Below are 17,036 nucleotides of genomic sequence, written 5' to 3' on the forward strand. Positions count from 1 at the left end.
ACAGAGTCCTCCTCAGAAGGGAACAAGGATAAACGTGTTTGCTACAGATCTGATTGAGAAAAATGAAGCGCAGACATTTTTATCTATTGTCTGAATACAAAGCAGCATGTGGTGATACACTAATAAGCTCTGATGATAATCATCTTACAATTTCTACAGTTGTTTATTTTGAAAGAGCCAAGAGAACGATCCATACCCTACGCAGACAAACGCTGGCAGGGCTCTGTGCAAATCACTGGAAGGAGGCTGATTTACATGGCTGCCCTCACATGCACCAGCAAGATCCACGTTCTGACAGCAAGAGGCCATAACACTGAGACAGTTGGAAACGTGGCCACTGCTGCAGTGGATGGCAAGGCGAAGGAGAAATGGTGACCCCAGAGTGCCACCGAGGTTGATGGTGCTCTCCTTTGCAGGAAGGATTTCTTGTCAGGCACAGAGGCAGAGAGAATGGTGTAAAACCCCATTTACCTGTCTGGATGTCTTGGAGCAGCCAAGGGATACGTGAGTACTGATAACAGAAATTCAGCTTCACTTGTGCAGCTGGGCCACCCAGCCCCACTGGGTCACCACCCCATGGACGCAGCACACCTAACCCCCACCCCATGGGGAGACTTGCCCTGAACGTAAGTGGGGCAGATCTCAGCTTGTGTAAATCATCATAATTTCCTGCTCATTGGAGCAGAGGTGTGGCCACGTACCACAACACTGAAATCTACCCCAGATGTTTGACAGTCAACATGCAAGCGCTCCTGTCCCTGGCTCCAACTCTGCTCTCCCGGAGGCAGAGCTCCTGGGGCAAAGCCATGACACCAGGTCAACGAGCTCAAAATCAAGCCCTGGCTTTGCAGCGGAGGTTGGTGCAATTAAAGACATCAGCTCCCTGACAGAGAAGCCCAGCATGACAGTGATTTACGGTCTCCATGGCAACACGTGACAAATTATTTAATTCTGTTACGAAACCTCAAGAAAGCTGCAGCAGGGTCTGTGTGGGAACGGCCAGCTCCCTCCTCCTCGCTGCAGCTCCCCCAGAACAACTTCAGGGGGCTTGCAGCTGCTATAGCAGTAGGCTGAGATTTCACTTATGCGTATATATTTGTTGACCAGTGTGACCAGCCTGTCACCAAAGGAATTTGTCACTGGTTTCCTTTGGTCCATGGGTAACTTTTCACATAGGCCCTGCCAGAGCTCTGCGTACCTGAAGACACCAACCTCACCTGGGGCTGAGGAAGGGCTATCAGCCGCTGATGCAGCCAACTACTCCTACGGTTGCAATTAATAACTCTTCCTCTAGCCACAGCTTACTCGCTTACACCCTTTTACCCAGTCACTTTGCAAGCAGTAGCAGCTCCATGGAATGCCTCCAGGGCTGAAACTCTGCAAGATCTGAACACTTCCCTCTCTGTTCCTCTCTCAGGCTGCAGCCACACAACCACCATGACACACCCAGAGACGCTAGCCAGGTACCAAAATAGTTCAGCTTTGCATGTTGGATGCAATCCCCCAGACTGGAAGCTACTGAGAACGCTTGAAACATGGGACATGCCCTTTTCGGAGGTAGCTGTCTCCCTAGAGTCACGCTGATCAGGACTGAGTGAGTTTTAGGAAACTCTCCCTCAAATTGGCTTGAACCCAAACCTTCAAGAGCCAAAGGACTTTCAGGTGTATGAACAACCACCACCAGTCATTATTAAATAAAGATGCTTAACTCCTAGCCAGGTTTCCTCCAGCCTTACAGATTTCCTGCCCGGTCAATGCCTCCAAAAGGATATGTCTTCAGTGGGAAGTTACTACAGAACAGACCAACTGCGTGGGAAGCCAAAGCTTGACACCCTTTAGCATCAAGTTGCTCAAAGCCCAAGTGAAATTTCAACTCTTGGAGGTTTTCTAAGAAGGATCATGCCAGGTAAGAGCACTCTAAACTCCTACCAGCTTCCAGGAGATCGGATGGAGCCCAGCACCGGAAATTACAGGTATTTCCTTTTGGATCAGTGATCAAAGCATTATCAGATTGCTATTAAAGAAGAGGGTGAAAAAGAGAGTCATAAACCAACTGTTGTTTAAAAATAAAATCCTCAACCCACCCAGTCGCGTCACGTGTTGAATTTTGATTTAGGGGATGTAGCTGCAGCCCTGCAAGCGGCCTCCTGAATTCTCCTCCAGTGCAAAAATGATGTTGTACCCCGAGGGCTGCACTCCATGAACTCCTTGCTGCCTTTCCCTGCCAACTAGACCTTTTCTCTTTTTCAACCCAAGATCGCATCACCTCCCCCACTGCACAGATGCTGCTCAGATTTACTGTAAGAGAAAGAAAACTCACCGGGGGAGTAATGAAGCACTTGAGATTCACACAAAAGGCAGCTAAAGGCAGTAGCTGTCTGATGAATACTTGGTAGTTATTTCAGGAAACATGGAATTATAGCCTGAATAAATAATAATAATAAAAAGCCACGTCACTGGAAATTGCTTGGGTCGTAGGCGGCCTCCTCTGTTCCCCCCCCCCCCCCAGAAATTCTTGAGCAATAAGAAGGAGCCCTTGCAGTAATGCTGAGCACTGACAAATGGCAGCAGCTTTCCCTTGGCCAGGCTGGGCTCGGGGCTCACTCATATTTACCTTTAAGCATGTGCTTGCTGCTGTTCTGTATGCAAATGCCACACGGCACACGTCAGTCACATTGACGAATGTCATCCAAAACAGCTCCACTTCCCTCCCCCAGCTCCTTCTCCACCTCCCACAACAACTCCATTAACCTTCAGCGTGTTCCTCCTGGTGATTTACTGCCCTTTTCAAAACACATTAGAAGATTCCTGTCACTCTGACAAGTCAGTCAGATGAAGAGGCCAGATTCATATTCCAAATAAATAAGACCACCAGTCAGATTTGGGTCATCTCAACAGTTGCAGCACTGCCACCACCACTTCTGTAGGAGAATCCAGATACGTGATGTGTGATCTGTTCCTGTTTCTCTCAGACCAAGACTAACACTATATGGTTTCCACTCGAGGGGTGTCCACCTGAGGCTGTTCCAACCCTTTGGCTAAGGTGAAATGAGAGCATCCCTGCCCATCAGGCTGGGGCCTGACAAGGTGGATGGCTCAGCTGCTTTTACTTCCATCACTTCTTGGGTATTTAAGTCAAACATCCATTTCCTTACTCTTATTTCCAAAGCTCTTGGGAGACATTGGGGGATGACAGATTCCTGTACTACTCTTGAAAATTCTTTGCTAGTGAGGCCAGGAATGCCTCTCCTATGTTATCATGGAAACGATGAAGCTGACCTAAACATACTGTAGCAAAAAGAATCAGATAGCCAAGATGTTACCCTGCCCTGCCCAGCCAGAGATAACACAAAAGAATAAATTTGCAGTGGAGGAAGCGGCTTCAAATTCCAATAGCTGCCCTTCCTGCTAGCACAATCCCTGGAAATGGGCAGCTTCCCTCTTACACATCCCAGCCTGCTGACACACCAATAAAAAGACCCCAAATCCACTGCCCTGGGTGGTTTCATTGCTCTGCTGTACTGCTCAGTGAGGTTTCCCAAGCAATTGCCCATGCAGCACGGCCGCTCTTGGTTTCTCTGCTGCCCACACGCGGCTTGTAGCGAACCAGGTGATGCAGCCAGAGGCGCGCGACCCGGGCAGGCAGAAACAGCTCTGGTGCCAAAAATTCATACATCAGGACTAGAGCTGTGTAGGGATCCTGAGCAGTGCCAGAAACTGCCCAGCATGGACAGTCCTTGCTGCTCTGCCCTGCCTTCCTCACCATGGTCCTGTAGCCCTCTGCCAAAAGAAGGGGTGCTTGATGGCATCCTCACCGTGCCATGCACTGAGCCCCAGCCAGCTCCATCACAGCCTGCCACAGGGCAGGCATTGCTAGGTCAACACACAGGCTTTACAGCACCTATAGTTGCTTCAGATGTGGTTTGTGGAGACCATCTTATTCCAGTCACCCTTCTGCAACTTGATCAATACATGTGGCTCCAAGGCTGTCTTCCCGTCAGGCTCAGTTAGGTATTTAATGCTTTATTCGTCCCTGGTGTTGCTACTGGATGTCTCTCAGGAGGTAACTGGTTTTAAAAAGACTCTCTTCCCTCCTGGAAACAACCTTTGCACCTCTTCAGACAGCAGTAAAGAGCTGAAGGCTATGAAAGTCCCTGGGTAATGGCATTTCCACATGGGGATGGGTGAATCCTGCAAAGTCCCAGGCTGATGCCAGCCTTTTGGGCAAGATGAAGGCAGGTGAGCAAAGTAGGGAACTCAAGACTGTTTCCAATACTTGTACTCCACCTCTTCTCCAAAACTTAACTCATAACTACACCCTTTCTAGACAAAAAGACTGTTATCTGTATCCTATGGAAAAAACAGCTATGGACAGACGGCCTGTCCTCCCTCTGCATCCTGGTGCTCAGAACTACCTGTGAGCTACAGAGCAGTGCAGATTTGGCTGCACCACTTCTATACCTCAGGGCAGGCTGTGTAGGGCTCCATCAATCGTCTCAAGCTCCTGGATTGAGGATGGTCCTCCTTGTTCCCCATGGCTCATTTAACACTCATTTATAGGTAGAAAAGAGCATGGTACGCGTTAGTCTGTGATGCAGGAGGTTGAGAAGAGCTTTGTCAACACAGACTTCAGAAGATGAAGGAGCAGCCACCTCCTGTCACCTCCCATGTTTATACAAATAGGCAGTTGGCAGATTTCAGACAGATTAATGACTATAGATTCCAGAACCACATGCAAGGCTATTTGCTAGGCATTTCCCAGGTCTGTGTCATTATTCTGCCACTCAGAAAAACTTTGGGATCTCATCTCTATACCATAACCCATTACAATAATTTTTTTCCCAGCCCATTATAATGTGCACCCACAGCAGGTGTCTCTTATTTATGTACAGTATGCTTAGGAGGCAACTCCATACTTCACAAATCCCATGGGCTTGTTTGTAGGGGTGTGGGCAGAGCTTGGGACTGGCCTCCAATGCTGTGGGTGCAAATGTAGGGATGCAGGGCAGCAGCACCACCAGCCCTTTGGAAAAGAAATGCCATGGTCCCAGCCTGTGCTGCTCAGTGCCTGCACTTTCCTGCTGGGCATTCAAGTTGCTTTTCAAGTATCTTTGAGTGGACAATTCCACATATTGGAGAACAGAAGCCAAAAAAACAACATAGTTTTGAGAGCACCCTACAGAGCAGCTGACCCAACTTCAGACTCCTGTGGCCACCCCCCAGTTCCAGCGAAGACCTGCATCAGGGCATATTAAGCCTGTTCCTTCTATGCTCAGCCTGAAGTCTGCCTCAAGTTTTAAGTTATTCAATTTGCTGCAGTGTAGGAGGGTTTATAAGTACATTCATTAACACTTCCATTATGCCCTGTGGTTTGGCAGGTGGTGCTGCATTATGGATTTAAACTGTGCCAGCAAGCAAGTCTGCAGCACTTCACTGGATTAGCACGCTATGGAAAATTGTACCTCAAAAGTGTTCTGTACTCTCTTGAAGCACCTCAGATGAGCAAGGCAACAGCAGGGCTCCACCACCACCTCTGTGCAATCACATCAAAAACTCACTTGCAACTTAAGGAAAAGATAACTCTGCTCAAGAAATCAATTGCTGTTTGGACGTGAAAAAAATAAAACCAAAAAGCAAGAGCAGAATCTCTCCCCAGCTAGAGGAAAAGGGAGAGACACACCCTCTGCTGCCATCGCCACAAAGCATCTTTCACACATAAACAATAACATCTTTTGCTTCTGCACTACAAATGGGCTTGGGTTCTAGCATTTGTGCTAAGGAAACGCACCACATGCAGTCAGGCCCATTTCAGATGTCAGCCTCCAGGGTACTCAGCCCTGCCAGTGCCCCACGCCAAAGATGATGTCTTCTGTCTAGTCAGAAATAGCAGATTTCCAGAAACTTCAGTCAGACCCCTGATGGGGCTGCTCTCCTGGTGGGATGAGATGTGCAGGGCTACACTCCCTCCCCGCAGGAAGCAAACACACCATTTGGTGCTGGCAAAGGGGAGGACAAGGACCTGCGATGGGACAAGAGGATAAAACTGATACCATCACATTTCTCATCATTTACCGGGGCTGGACACACTCATTTTTCTGTAAATGCAAGTGGCAGTATGTGCAGCTATATGTGCAACGTACAGAGCACTAACTCCCACAAGCATAGAGGATTTCTGCTTTACCCATGCAATGGGAAGAGTCATTTCATGAGCAAAACCATGAACAAACCTGAACAAAGCAAAGTAACTGGACAAAGTTTGAGTCTTGGCACAAGTGGCTTAACTGTGTGTCTTTCCTCTGCCTGCACAGCACCACTATTTGTAAGCACCAAGACAAGAGATTGACAGCCTTAGTCTTGCCAACTCAAGTACAGCTCTTATGCACCACATTTTAAATATCAAGCTCAAAGAAAGAACAAGAAATTGGGATTTGGCCCTTCCTTGAAGGGCTGGATTCTCCCTAGGGGACATGCACTCCACAAAGGGGTCTTTTTCATATGCTCCAGTACATTCAAGGACATTGGAGAAAAAAAACTTGATCAGAAAAATAACCATAGATATCCTTATGTCTTATCTTGACCTCATGAGCTATAACATAACACGAGATGGGATACCCTGATGGTGCCTTAACATGTTCCTGCGTATAAAATTATCTCTACACAGAAGCACAGATACAGACAGCATGGATCACAGCCACTTGGAGGGAAAAAAAAAAGCCCCAAAGCATTAAGGGCTGGTAAGGGACAAGATTACTTTCATCCTGCCACAGCGTGTTTCAATTTAACCACTGCATCTCTCAGCACTTTTGGTCCGTATCCTTTTACCACACAGAGACACAAGCTTGGTACACGCCCAGCCTTAGGAAGGGGGAACTGATATTTTGGGTCATCAGCTCCCCCCACCCCGATTGACAGAGCTTTCGAAGAGCGTGGGTCTGACACAGGACCGAGGGCACACCAGTCCGGGACCAGGACAGCCTGCGGGGCACGAGGTCAGGGGCATTTAGGGAGCTTATTGGAGCCATGAGGTTTTGTCAGCAAGCCCCCACATCACCGCAAGCAGGGGCACCCTGTGCAGAGCCGCCTGCTGCTGTCCCCACACCACCTCAGCCCTTTCCACACCTGCCAGCCCAGCTCCTCCTTCCTCCACCCACTGCCTGCCTTTAGAAGCCCTTCACCACTTTGGCTTAGCCTGGCCCCTTCCCACCTCTCAGCTAGATCTGTTCGTCTCTTTACAAGCCTTCCCGAGCCCACACAAACCGTAACTACTGTTATTTTCCCTCCTTTTCTTTCCTCCACCACCGGAAATGGATGAGGCAATCTGACCTCCACACCAGAGAATTGCTCCCAGCGCTTTGTGCGGCGAAAGGATTTCTTCTGACACAGCACAAAACCAAACAGATGCTTCAACGCAACGTACACCCAAAAACAGCTTTTCTCCGCCGCTTCACCAGCCTAGCGTTGATTCCCATATTCTTGCGAGGCTGGTATGTAAACAGGGAGTGACTTGCTGTGCTCAGGAGGCCTTGGAAAAAGAGTTGTATTTCTCTGCCCGCCTGGACCCAGTAAGTCACCCTCCTGAGGTTCAGACAGTTTGAGGTCCCTCATTTAAAAATCCAAGGAATGAAAATGTCTTGCTGGAGATCTTTACTAACACAGAAGTGGATTGAAACTTCTGTTATTTAATTATTCAAATCCCAGGTGCTTAATTAGAGAGACTTGCTATACTGCAAAAAGAATAAGAAATTACATGTTCCCTTACAAAATCTTTCATGCTCATCAGTGAAGTTTGCTATGTCCCACATAGTGCAAGCCAGACTTTTGAAAATTGTCTTCATACTCCACAGGTAAAATCTCATAACAAAATACTCACAAAAGAGGCGATACAGCATCCTATCAGCATCTCAGTGCCACGCTAAGCCCTTTTCCGGATCGTGTGGAGGAAACGATGATCAGCAGAACATTTTACTACAGCGTTACAGATCTTTTCAGACTGGATCAAACTCCAGAAAAGCAAATGGTCCATTCAGCTCCTTATGCCTGCATTTGTGCCTGCTTGCAGATCAAATTTAAAAACATTCACAGCTTTAAAGCACATGGAGAAGACAGAAGTGTCTCCCAGTATTGTGCCCTTGAGCTACAAAGTACTTTCTGAGGGAAGAGCTGCAAGTACTCATTCAAGTCCACCTCATCACTATGGCTCATCATAATCTTCAGACCTTTCACACAGAGCTACAATCCTCCACCAGCTACCAGCAAGGTCTCTTCAGGTAGAGAAGAAGCACGGTGTGCAAAGGATGGTCTCAGGTGATACCTGACTTTTTTCTAAGGATGATTACATCTGATAGACTTATGGTTACAGAAGTACCTGTGAGATCATATGCTACTCTGAGAGTTAGGATGTCAATTACTGATGCTGCATTGCTGTTTCACAAAAACAGTTTTCAACAGTTTGGGGTTTTCCAGAGCACTGGGGCATGTCTCCTCCTCCTCTTCTGAGGTTCACCATAGATTTTTGCTCCCACCAGAAGCCAGCAGACATCAAACCAACCTCCAGTCTGTATATCAGCAGTGACCAACCCTGAACCAAAGGGATTCCTTCAGCAATTTTCCCCTTCCTGGTTTATCACGGGCTCTGAGTGCCCTCAAGGACTCTTTCTGGGATTGAGCACTGGGCACTGAATAACTTTTCCCACAAGTCCCCCTTCACAGTAGATGTCCCCCACCCAGCCAGTCTTGCACTTACACTGGGGGCACTACTACTTCCATACCAGGTATTACACAACACATCAGTTGCATGTTTTGTGAAGATCACAATCTCTACCAAGTCACCAGCTGCCTATGCAGACTTCTCATGAGTTATCTGGATACATTAAATACAGATGACAGATCTGATAACAGTGCCTGGATGTGCCTAAAAGATTAAATTCTATGTGCTTTTTAAATTTTACGTACTTTATCTCATTTCACACCTTTTTTGAGTCTGTGTCACAACAGCCATTAAAGGAGCTTTTATCACAGGTTCACAACTTGCAGAAGCAAATTCTCTAAATGCTCTTTTGGTGTGACTGGGTGCCTTGAGACACGCTACAAGGGATGCTTTAGTAGCCCTTGGAGTGGGGAGGCCAGTTCAAGAAAAAATGGATGGGGTTCCCACTGCACCAGCGTCCATCACCATCCTTTTAAATTGCGTTCCAGCCACCGTATATCACATTCACTATTGCTTCCAGCCGCGCAAATGACAGATCCCTACTCAAAAGCTTTTCAACCTTTCTTTCCATTGCAGGATGAGCAAGGGTTTTTCCACAAACCAGAACCAGCCTTATGCCATTACAGCCTTCTCTCTTTTCCAGCATAATCCTCAAAAATGTACCAAAGGAAGCTTAAACATTTTGACACCGATATAACAGATTTTTAAAAAGCAAGACAAAAAAAAAAACAACAGTAAATCCAAAGATTTCACTTCAATTGTTATTTTCTGCTCAGTTCTGCACCTCTTTCTCTCAAATAAGTAAGCAAACCAGAGGAGCTGCAGAGCACCTTGTTGTTATCAGATCTGCATTTTCTAGGCACACCGTGCTGTCTGGGTTTGTTCACACTGTTTGGTGCAGCAAGTAACCCTATTGTCTGTCCTTGGCCTACCCAGAAGAGAAGTCTCAGTCCACGATCCTCCTCTACCTGCAGCTGGGGCTGAGCCACACTGGCAGGCACACTCTTGGAAAGCTGAATTTAGTGGCACTCTCAAACAGACCACTATTTCATTAAGAGGCTTTTTTTGTTAAAAAAGAAAGAACTCATGCACTTCATAATTAGATGTAAACTAACTGAATTAGTGTAATGACATACATGCATAAAGGAAAGCATCTGAGTCCTGGCACCTCTGTGACTCCAGCAGGCTCTGAAAGGAGAGCAGCCTGTGCTGCAGCAGAACCCAGCCTTATTGCTTTGGTATTCCAGTGCTTGTAAAGGAGCAGGCAGTGGCCAAGATGTGCCCAGGCTCTGCCTGCTCCCACTCAGGGTCCAGGTTCCAGCTTGTGCCATAGGCATGGCCTGAGACACAGGGACATCCCACTGCTGACCACAACCATGACTTTTTAGCAGAGGAGCAGCAACCTCTGCTCAGCAGCTCCAGCCCCAGCCCTGCAACTCACACCCAAGTCCAGGGAAGCTGACAGCACCAAGCGCTTCCAGGGTTTTCAAGGAGAGTACTTCACTGTAAGCAGCACTGGGTACGTGATAGGGGCCCAGAACAAGGCACTGCATGACTTACGGCTGACTTCATCAGGCTACAGCTTGATCCTTAAATCCTCTAGGTACTTCACAAGATCGTTACTCAACTCCTGCTGCCTTCAGCCTCACAAGTAGACGACAAATACTGAGCATCAGCATAGCTCTCCATGACTCATTTTTTTCTCCTTTTTAAATATAGCATCCTATAAACGTGGATGCATTCAGAGAAATAAAACTCATATTGTTACTGTTCACCATGCAACCAAAACAGAAGATTCCAGCTTTACATCAGCTCCCTTCCCCCCCACAAAACACTCTGGGGCTCCTTGCAAGGCTAAGGTGGAGCGAAGGCAGATATCCTCTGCCCAGGAGCCCAGGCAGCTCAGGGACATGGCACGGTGGCAGCAGCTGGGCAGAAGGCTTCAAAGCCAGCCCAGACGCTTACATCAACTCTATCCAAAAGGGGACACCAGCAGAATTGGCCCTGAGCACAGGAAAAATGGATTTGTCCAGAGGAACAGAGTTTTGATAGCTGTGAGGCAGCTTGTGCCAGCATCAGAGAAACTGGGATCACTGAAGCAGCAGAGGTGACACCTCCAGCTAGGGGATGTTCCCCATTCCCCATCTCGTCCCAGACACACATCTTCTCCCTCCCTGCCTGCCCAGCCTCAACCTTTCCTCCTTAGAGGAGACAAATCCCACCTCGTCTAGCTGAGGAAATGTCCCAGACTGCCTCAGAAGCATCAAGGAAGAATCTAATGGGTAGAGTATGGGCCAAAACTTGGTGGTTTTCAGTGGAATTGAGACCCAGCCTCAGCACCCTCCTGCCTGTCCTCCTGCAGACTTCTCTGTACGATCCTGCGTGCTGTGTTTAGCTTCAGCAAATGCTCCAGTTCCCCAGCTGTAGAAGTGAGATAAATAGCAGGTCTTTATCTCACAGGTATGTTGCAAAATAAATAGATTTTGTGTTATTAGTGTTCCAGGAATGCTTAAAAAACTGCCCCACAAGTACCAAGAGTAATCCATCACTGCTGAAAAAGAAACCTAAGACTGAAAGCAAATTAAAGCCTTAACAACGCAAACAGAGTACGGAAAACTGTTTTCTCAGTTTATCTGTTGCTCTGATAACCGTGTTTATCCTGGTGACTTGAACTGTTTCGATCGCATACTGTTTGAATTCAGTGCACCAAGGAGCATCTGAAGAAATGCATGTTTTACTCTGTCTACATCGATAGCCAAGGTATCTGCTGTCCTTCTAGCTGTCCTAAAGATGCACCAGAAAATATATACCTTTATCCATCCTGCTGTCAGGTGACAGAACATACAGAAGTAGTCTAAGTTGCAAAAATGTAAGATTACCTGTGAGAAGCTATTTTCCTCAGTAATCTAATCCTTTCTTCAAGCTCCTTAGTTAATATCTGAAATAAGTAGCGTGGCAGAGCTGCCACACTTGTCCCAGAAACTGACATTTTTAAAGACATGATAACAGAAGCTCTTTCTTAAACTTTCAGGAGTATGTGTGGCTTAGAAAGCTGATTCCTATTTAAAATAATGACTACGACTCTCAGGAATCCAACTCCCAAAGTCACACAGGTAGTTCTGAATATGTTACCCTTTTAGAGTAATTATGCTATCAAAGTTCCAGTCAAAAGCTGATGAGCGTTACTAATATATGCCGATGAGTGAGCTTGTACGTGAAAGACCTTCTTGCTTTATTTACACTCCAGTAAATCAGAAAGCAAACCAAGACTTATTTTAACATACAAGAGCAACAGACTTGACTCCAGGGCACAGCGAGGTTAACCCACACCCAGGGAGCAGGTTTATGGCAAACTGGTTCTGAGCTGATGCAGTTTTTACTCATTTTTTACTGTAGATGATGGAAGCTTGCTGTAGTTGTCTAGCCTTCCATGGCCTAACACCAGTCACTGCATCAACCAGAAAGCTGGTCCAGCATGTCTGATCATCACTAGTTACCATTCAGATGTGAAATGGTCCCCAGCAAGTCCTCAGCGACACTCATCTCTGGACCCTGAACTAGGCAGATGCATTCAGGAGCTGGCTGGGAGACAGAGCAATAACCAAACATGGAGAGAACAGCTCAGCAACCTAGTTGGGGGTAATCCCCCCATATTTGGGAAAACACATCAGTTTTCCCCTCCTGCCTTTTTTTTTTTTTTACACTACTTTAAGTTTATCAAGTTAATATAGGAACTGTTGTACATTCAAAAGATTAGCTTTTTATGAAATTATGTGGAATTTGGAGCCACAAAGAAGAGTTAGACAGTGGAGGAGGGTGAGATGGTGAAGAAAGATAAACCATTTCTACCACACCACATAAAGTTATGTATTTGGTACAACATTCTTTCCAGAAGCAGACCTCCAGAAAAAAAAAAAAAGGCATGGCAAGACAAGCAGTATGTTATCTAGGAGAAGGTGGAGTCAGCACATTTTTCAAGTTGCTCTATAGTAGTTGTAGAAAAAGCAGTTGTAAAAAAGTAGTTTGAGATTTCAATCGCGAGCCCATCAACAGCAAATTCTCAGCGACAAACACAAACAAGGAAGGTCAATATTTAGTCAAAAATTAATAAGCAGCCTTATTTGTAGAAGCAATTCTGCTGGCCATTTCTGGCCAGAATATAAGCAGCAGAATGGAGAATTCAGTCCCAGAGTATCTCAGATACAGAGATGCCTTCTTTAGTATCTCAGCATTTGCTATATTTATGCTCCCAAAAACACCCCACAAAGAACAAAACAACTGCATTACAAAGAAGAAAAATGGGTTCAATGAGAGGCAGATTCACAGATCCAGATATCCATGTACAAGGGTAAGAGATCTAAGCCCACCTGCCCAAAGGCAGTCTGTGACAGAGAAGGCATCTGGAGGCAGGTTTCCCATCTCTCCACCTAGCTCTGAACTAATGAGACCTGTACAGCATTAGCCACCACTTACTAAATAACTGGTGTCTGAAGCAGTAAAGCTGGTTGCAGGGTCAGCAGTAAGTACTGCATCAAACTACTTAAAAAAGAAAAAGTTAACTTTCCCCAAATCTACCCCCACCTCTTCTCTCTATGATTACTTCAGTAAATATATTTTTGTATAATTATTTCATCATCTAGGAGCAGGTGGCCGGTTTGCCATCTTTCTATGCAAGATTTCCATATGTATTACTCCTCCTCTGACATTTTCTCATACATACATGCATGGATCAGCAATTGCTCCGCTACATTTTCAAACAGAAAAGAGTCATAAATCTCAAAAAAAAAAAATCCAAGCCAAGAAATCCAGCCTCCTAAGCTACAGCTGCTCATTTCTCCCCTCTGTTCAGAAAGAGCCAGTCATGGCTTACTGCAGATGTCACTGAAGTTGATGGACTTGCTCTGGATTTACATGAGGAACACTCAGGATACAGCCCACTGCACTGTTGGACTTTCACTTCCCTATGCAAAAAACTATATCCAGTGACATTCAAATAGAGCAAACAGCCTGTGCACTTCTCCCCACTATCTTCTATCAAGTCCCTTCTGCAGACAACAGGAAGATGCAACAACTCCACCAAGGAGCGGGCTAATGTTCCTCCCATCTGCCAGTCCCACGCTTGTTCTGTTTTCACTTGGACCAAATCCTCCCAGCCCCTTCTGCTTTACATTTTATTAAGTTTGGATGTCTCACACACCAAGAATAACATCATTGATTTTTGAAAGGTCACTTTCAAGGCACATTTCCATATCTGTTAAGACCACTTCTCTTCCTCAGCCCCATCTATGGCAGTATCTTGAAAGCCTGGAAATGAATTCTATGTTTTCCATGTTCAATCTGTCCCCTCAGCCCTGATCTACTTATTTATGGCAGCGCGGCTTATGCAAATAACAGTCTCTTGTGCCTCTTTGTTCTTGTGGATCCATGTTACTAGCCAGAGCTGGAGTCCCCTCTGCGCTGAGGGCTGCACATTGCCACACTAAGGTGCAATCCCTCCCTCCTCCAACCTACACAGGTAAGGGGTGTAAAGGGAGGTGCAGTTGCATACAAGTTACAACACTGAGGCAGGGACAAGAGCAGCTCCCACACACAGTGGCAACACACCACACCACAGCCCCAACATGGACACGGAGACTGAGCAAGACAGGAGTGAGGAGCTGACAGGAGTGACAGCATTGCAGAGCAAATAAACCAGCCAAAACCAAAAGAAAGACTGGTCCAGTTAAAGTCTAGATCCTAAAGCTTTCATGGAGCAGACTAACTCATCCTAACAAATTGTCTGACCTGCATGCAACAGGTCAGCAGGGGAACGTGGCTTTGCAAGCAGGAGAGGTACGTAGAGACTCCTGGCTTGAATCCAGCCACACTGAGAAATTTCACACCCAAAGAGGGAAGACAAAAAAAAGGGGGGGGGGGCAGAAACAAAGTCAAACAGCTTTCCTCAAGGATTCCTGCAAACTTAAGAGCAGAACAAAGCAGAGCTTGTGCGCTGATGGTCCCAACGGTGAAACACCCCCAGGCAGCCACCGACAGCACATGATGCAAGCTGAAGGGCCATGCAGGTCTCCGTACAGGACACCGTGCCAGTCCCTGGCTAAAGAAGAGCACTAAGGAACCACAGCACGATGGCAGTGATGATAATGGCTCACCATCATTTGTCCTATACTCACTTATCCTCACAGTGCCCTCATGTACTGCTTTGCCAATGACAACACGAACTCAGGTACAGGGCTACTCCTCCTCCTCCTCCTGCTGCTGCTGCTTCCAGTCCTGAAATACCAGCAGGTCTCTATCATGTGCCAAAGGTGGTGTGGGGAGAAGGAAATAAGTTCTCTCTACCTGCCAGAATATGTAGTTTTATTCCTCCTTCTTGTTAGCCTCAGTTCAAGAAAAGTTAAAAAAAAAAAAGGCAACCAAAGGACAAAAAAAGAAAAGCCACCACCCAACCCAACACACAAACACACACACAAACCTCAAAGAGCTCTCCCCATGAAAAATGCAAGCTTTGTTTCTGTAACTCTTAGTTCCTCTACAAAGAATCTTGAGCTGGTAAAAACACCCACCAAAAACTTCAGTAAACAGAAACTGCCTTGCACATCAGTTCTGAAAACAAATGCTGGGCCAGCTCCGATCCTGCTGCAGCTGCTCTGAGAGTCATGGTAGAGGGGTGTTCGGCCCTCTGCAACCCAGGCTACACTCTGCATTGTATGAGGTATCTCCAGGGATGGAGGAACAACATAAAAGCAAGTCAAACGAACTGATGCAGACCTATGATATGGAGCATGCCCATTCTTTAGCTACACAATTATTTTTAAAGAGATGCTGTTACCTTTGTGTTTCCAGGCTGCAGTATACTGAAAGAATTCCCATCCCTATTAGGCAGTCCAAAGCCATGCTATTGAAAGGGCTTTTATTTTATTTTTTTTAAAAAAAGGCACTATTACTCCATCATCTCCTTGACACACCCGTCATTTCTTTTACCTTCCCATAGCTTTTCTTAAGCTAATTGGACCCCATTTTTACAGTGGCCCTAACAGCTTCTGAGCAACAGAGAAGCACCTTCGTAAAGTAAAATAACATGACAGCTTACCCAAGCAAACTTGGGCCTTTGAAATTTATCTCTCTTGTGCAAAAAGGGCCTGAGCTAAACAAACACAGAAAGCACATCTATGCCCAGGTATGACTACAAAGTTGATGCATTAGTGCCAACTACCGCATGAACAACAGTTTCCTGATGAGGCATACATACTTCTAGTCAGTAGCATCCCTTTAAGCCTGCCACCAAAATCCTAACTTCAGATGATTCATATGATAACTAAGGAGCTGATGGCTTAGACTTTCACACTTTCATAACATTAAGCAACCAATGCAGAAAAGTGCCAGCTGGTGTGTGCAGAAGTGCTGCATTTACCTGTGCTGGGAGAGCCTCGCACGGGGGTCGGATCCTCACTGCTTTGCTCTTCTAACAAAATCCCGGCCTCCACCCCGAGCCGCCACAGGGTAAGGTCCCGATGCGTTGCGTAAAGTCATCAGATCCGCAGAGAGGGGTCCCAGAGAGCCAAGGTGCAGGATGCTGAGCCTGGTCCACCCAGCACCTAACTCTAGCTTGCTCCTCAACTTTCGGCCAGCCTGGCTTTTAGTTTCTCTGCCTGGGAACCAGGGTTTCCACACACTGCTTCCAGAGACCTTGAGCCATTGGATTGAAAAAGAAAAAAAGTTGCAAGGCTTCCTTCTAATCCCCTGCAATCCCAAACACATGAGCTGAAAACGCCTAGTCCTTCAGCTGCGTTTCAGCTGGTTTTCTTAAAGCAAAGAAATATAAAACGAAAAAAAAAAAAAAAAAGAAAGAGAAAACACCTCCTCCTCTCCTTCTTTCTTTGTAAGGAGAGATAGCATCTACATCTTTCTCAGAGAAGCCTAACAAACGCTCGAACAAATGAATCTGGAAGCTTTCACAAAGTACTTAGTGGTCCAAAAGCAATTTTAACGCAAGATAGGAGATCTCGCAATCCCCAGATTAGAGCATGCGAAGGGCAGGAAAGTAAAAGATTAGCTTGCATCTGAAACCGCTGGGGCGGGGGGGGGGGAAGAAAAGAAACCCAACAAAACGCAACAAACCCTCAACCGACAGCGAGGTTTCACTGCAGAGCCCCCTCCTTCCCCGCCACACGCTCGGGAGGAGGAGAAGCACCAACCCCCAGCACCCAACCCCACGGGCACCACTCTCCAAACCTCGCCCCCCGGGGCACGAAGCGGCCCCGCCACCACCGCCCCTTTCCCCCACCACCAGGCTCCACCCGGTAAGGAGATGGACCCGGTGGGAGCGACA

The 17,036-nt window shown here is 46.6% G+C and overlaps 1 protein-coding gene across 4 annotated transcripts in view; it reads right to left on the reverse strand.

The window, feature by feature from the left end:
* MRAS (muscle RAS oncogene homolog) overlaps positions 1-16,389 on the reverse strand; it is a 40,461-nt gene extending 24,072 nt beyond the window's left edge. For 2 of the 4 annotated variants that reach the window (XM_035331785.1, XM_035331784.1), the window contains exons 1-2: positions 16,119-16,389; positions 2,321-2,423 (exon numbers count right to left, since the gene is read on the reverse strand). The gene's annotated coding sequence lies outside the window, so the exon portion shown is untranslated. The remainder of the gene's footprint in view (positions 1-2,320; positions 2,424-16,118) is intronic. The other 2 variants (XM_035331783.1, XM_035331782.1) reach the window with 1 other exon arrangement.
* Between the last annotated feature and the right edge of the window lie 647 nt (positions 16,390-17,036).

Source organism: Oxyura jamaicensis, chromosome 7 (assembly GCF_011077185.1).
Source record: "Oxyura jamaicensis isolate SHBP4307 breed ruddy duck chromosome 7, BPBGC_Ojam_1.0, whole genome shotgun sequence".
NCBI classification, from domain to species: domain Eukaryota; kingdom Metazoa; phylum Chordata; class Aves; order Anseriformes; family Anatidae; genus Oxyura; species Oxyura jamaicensis.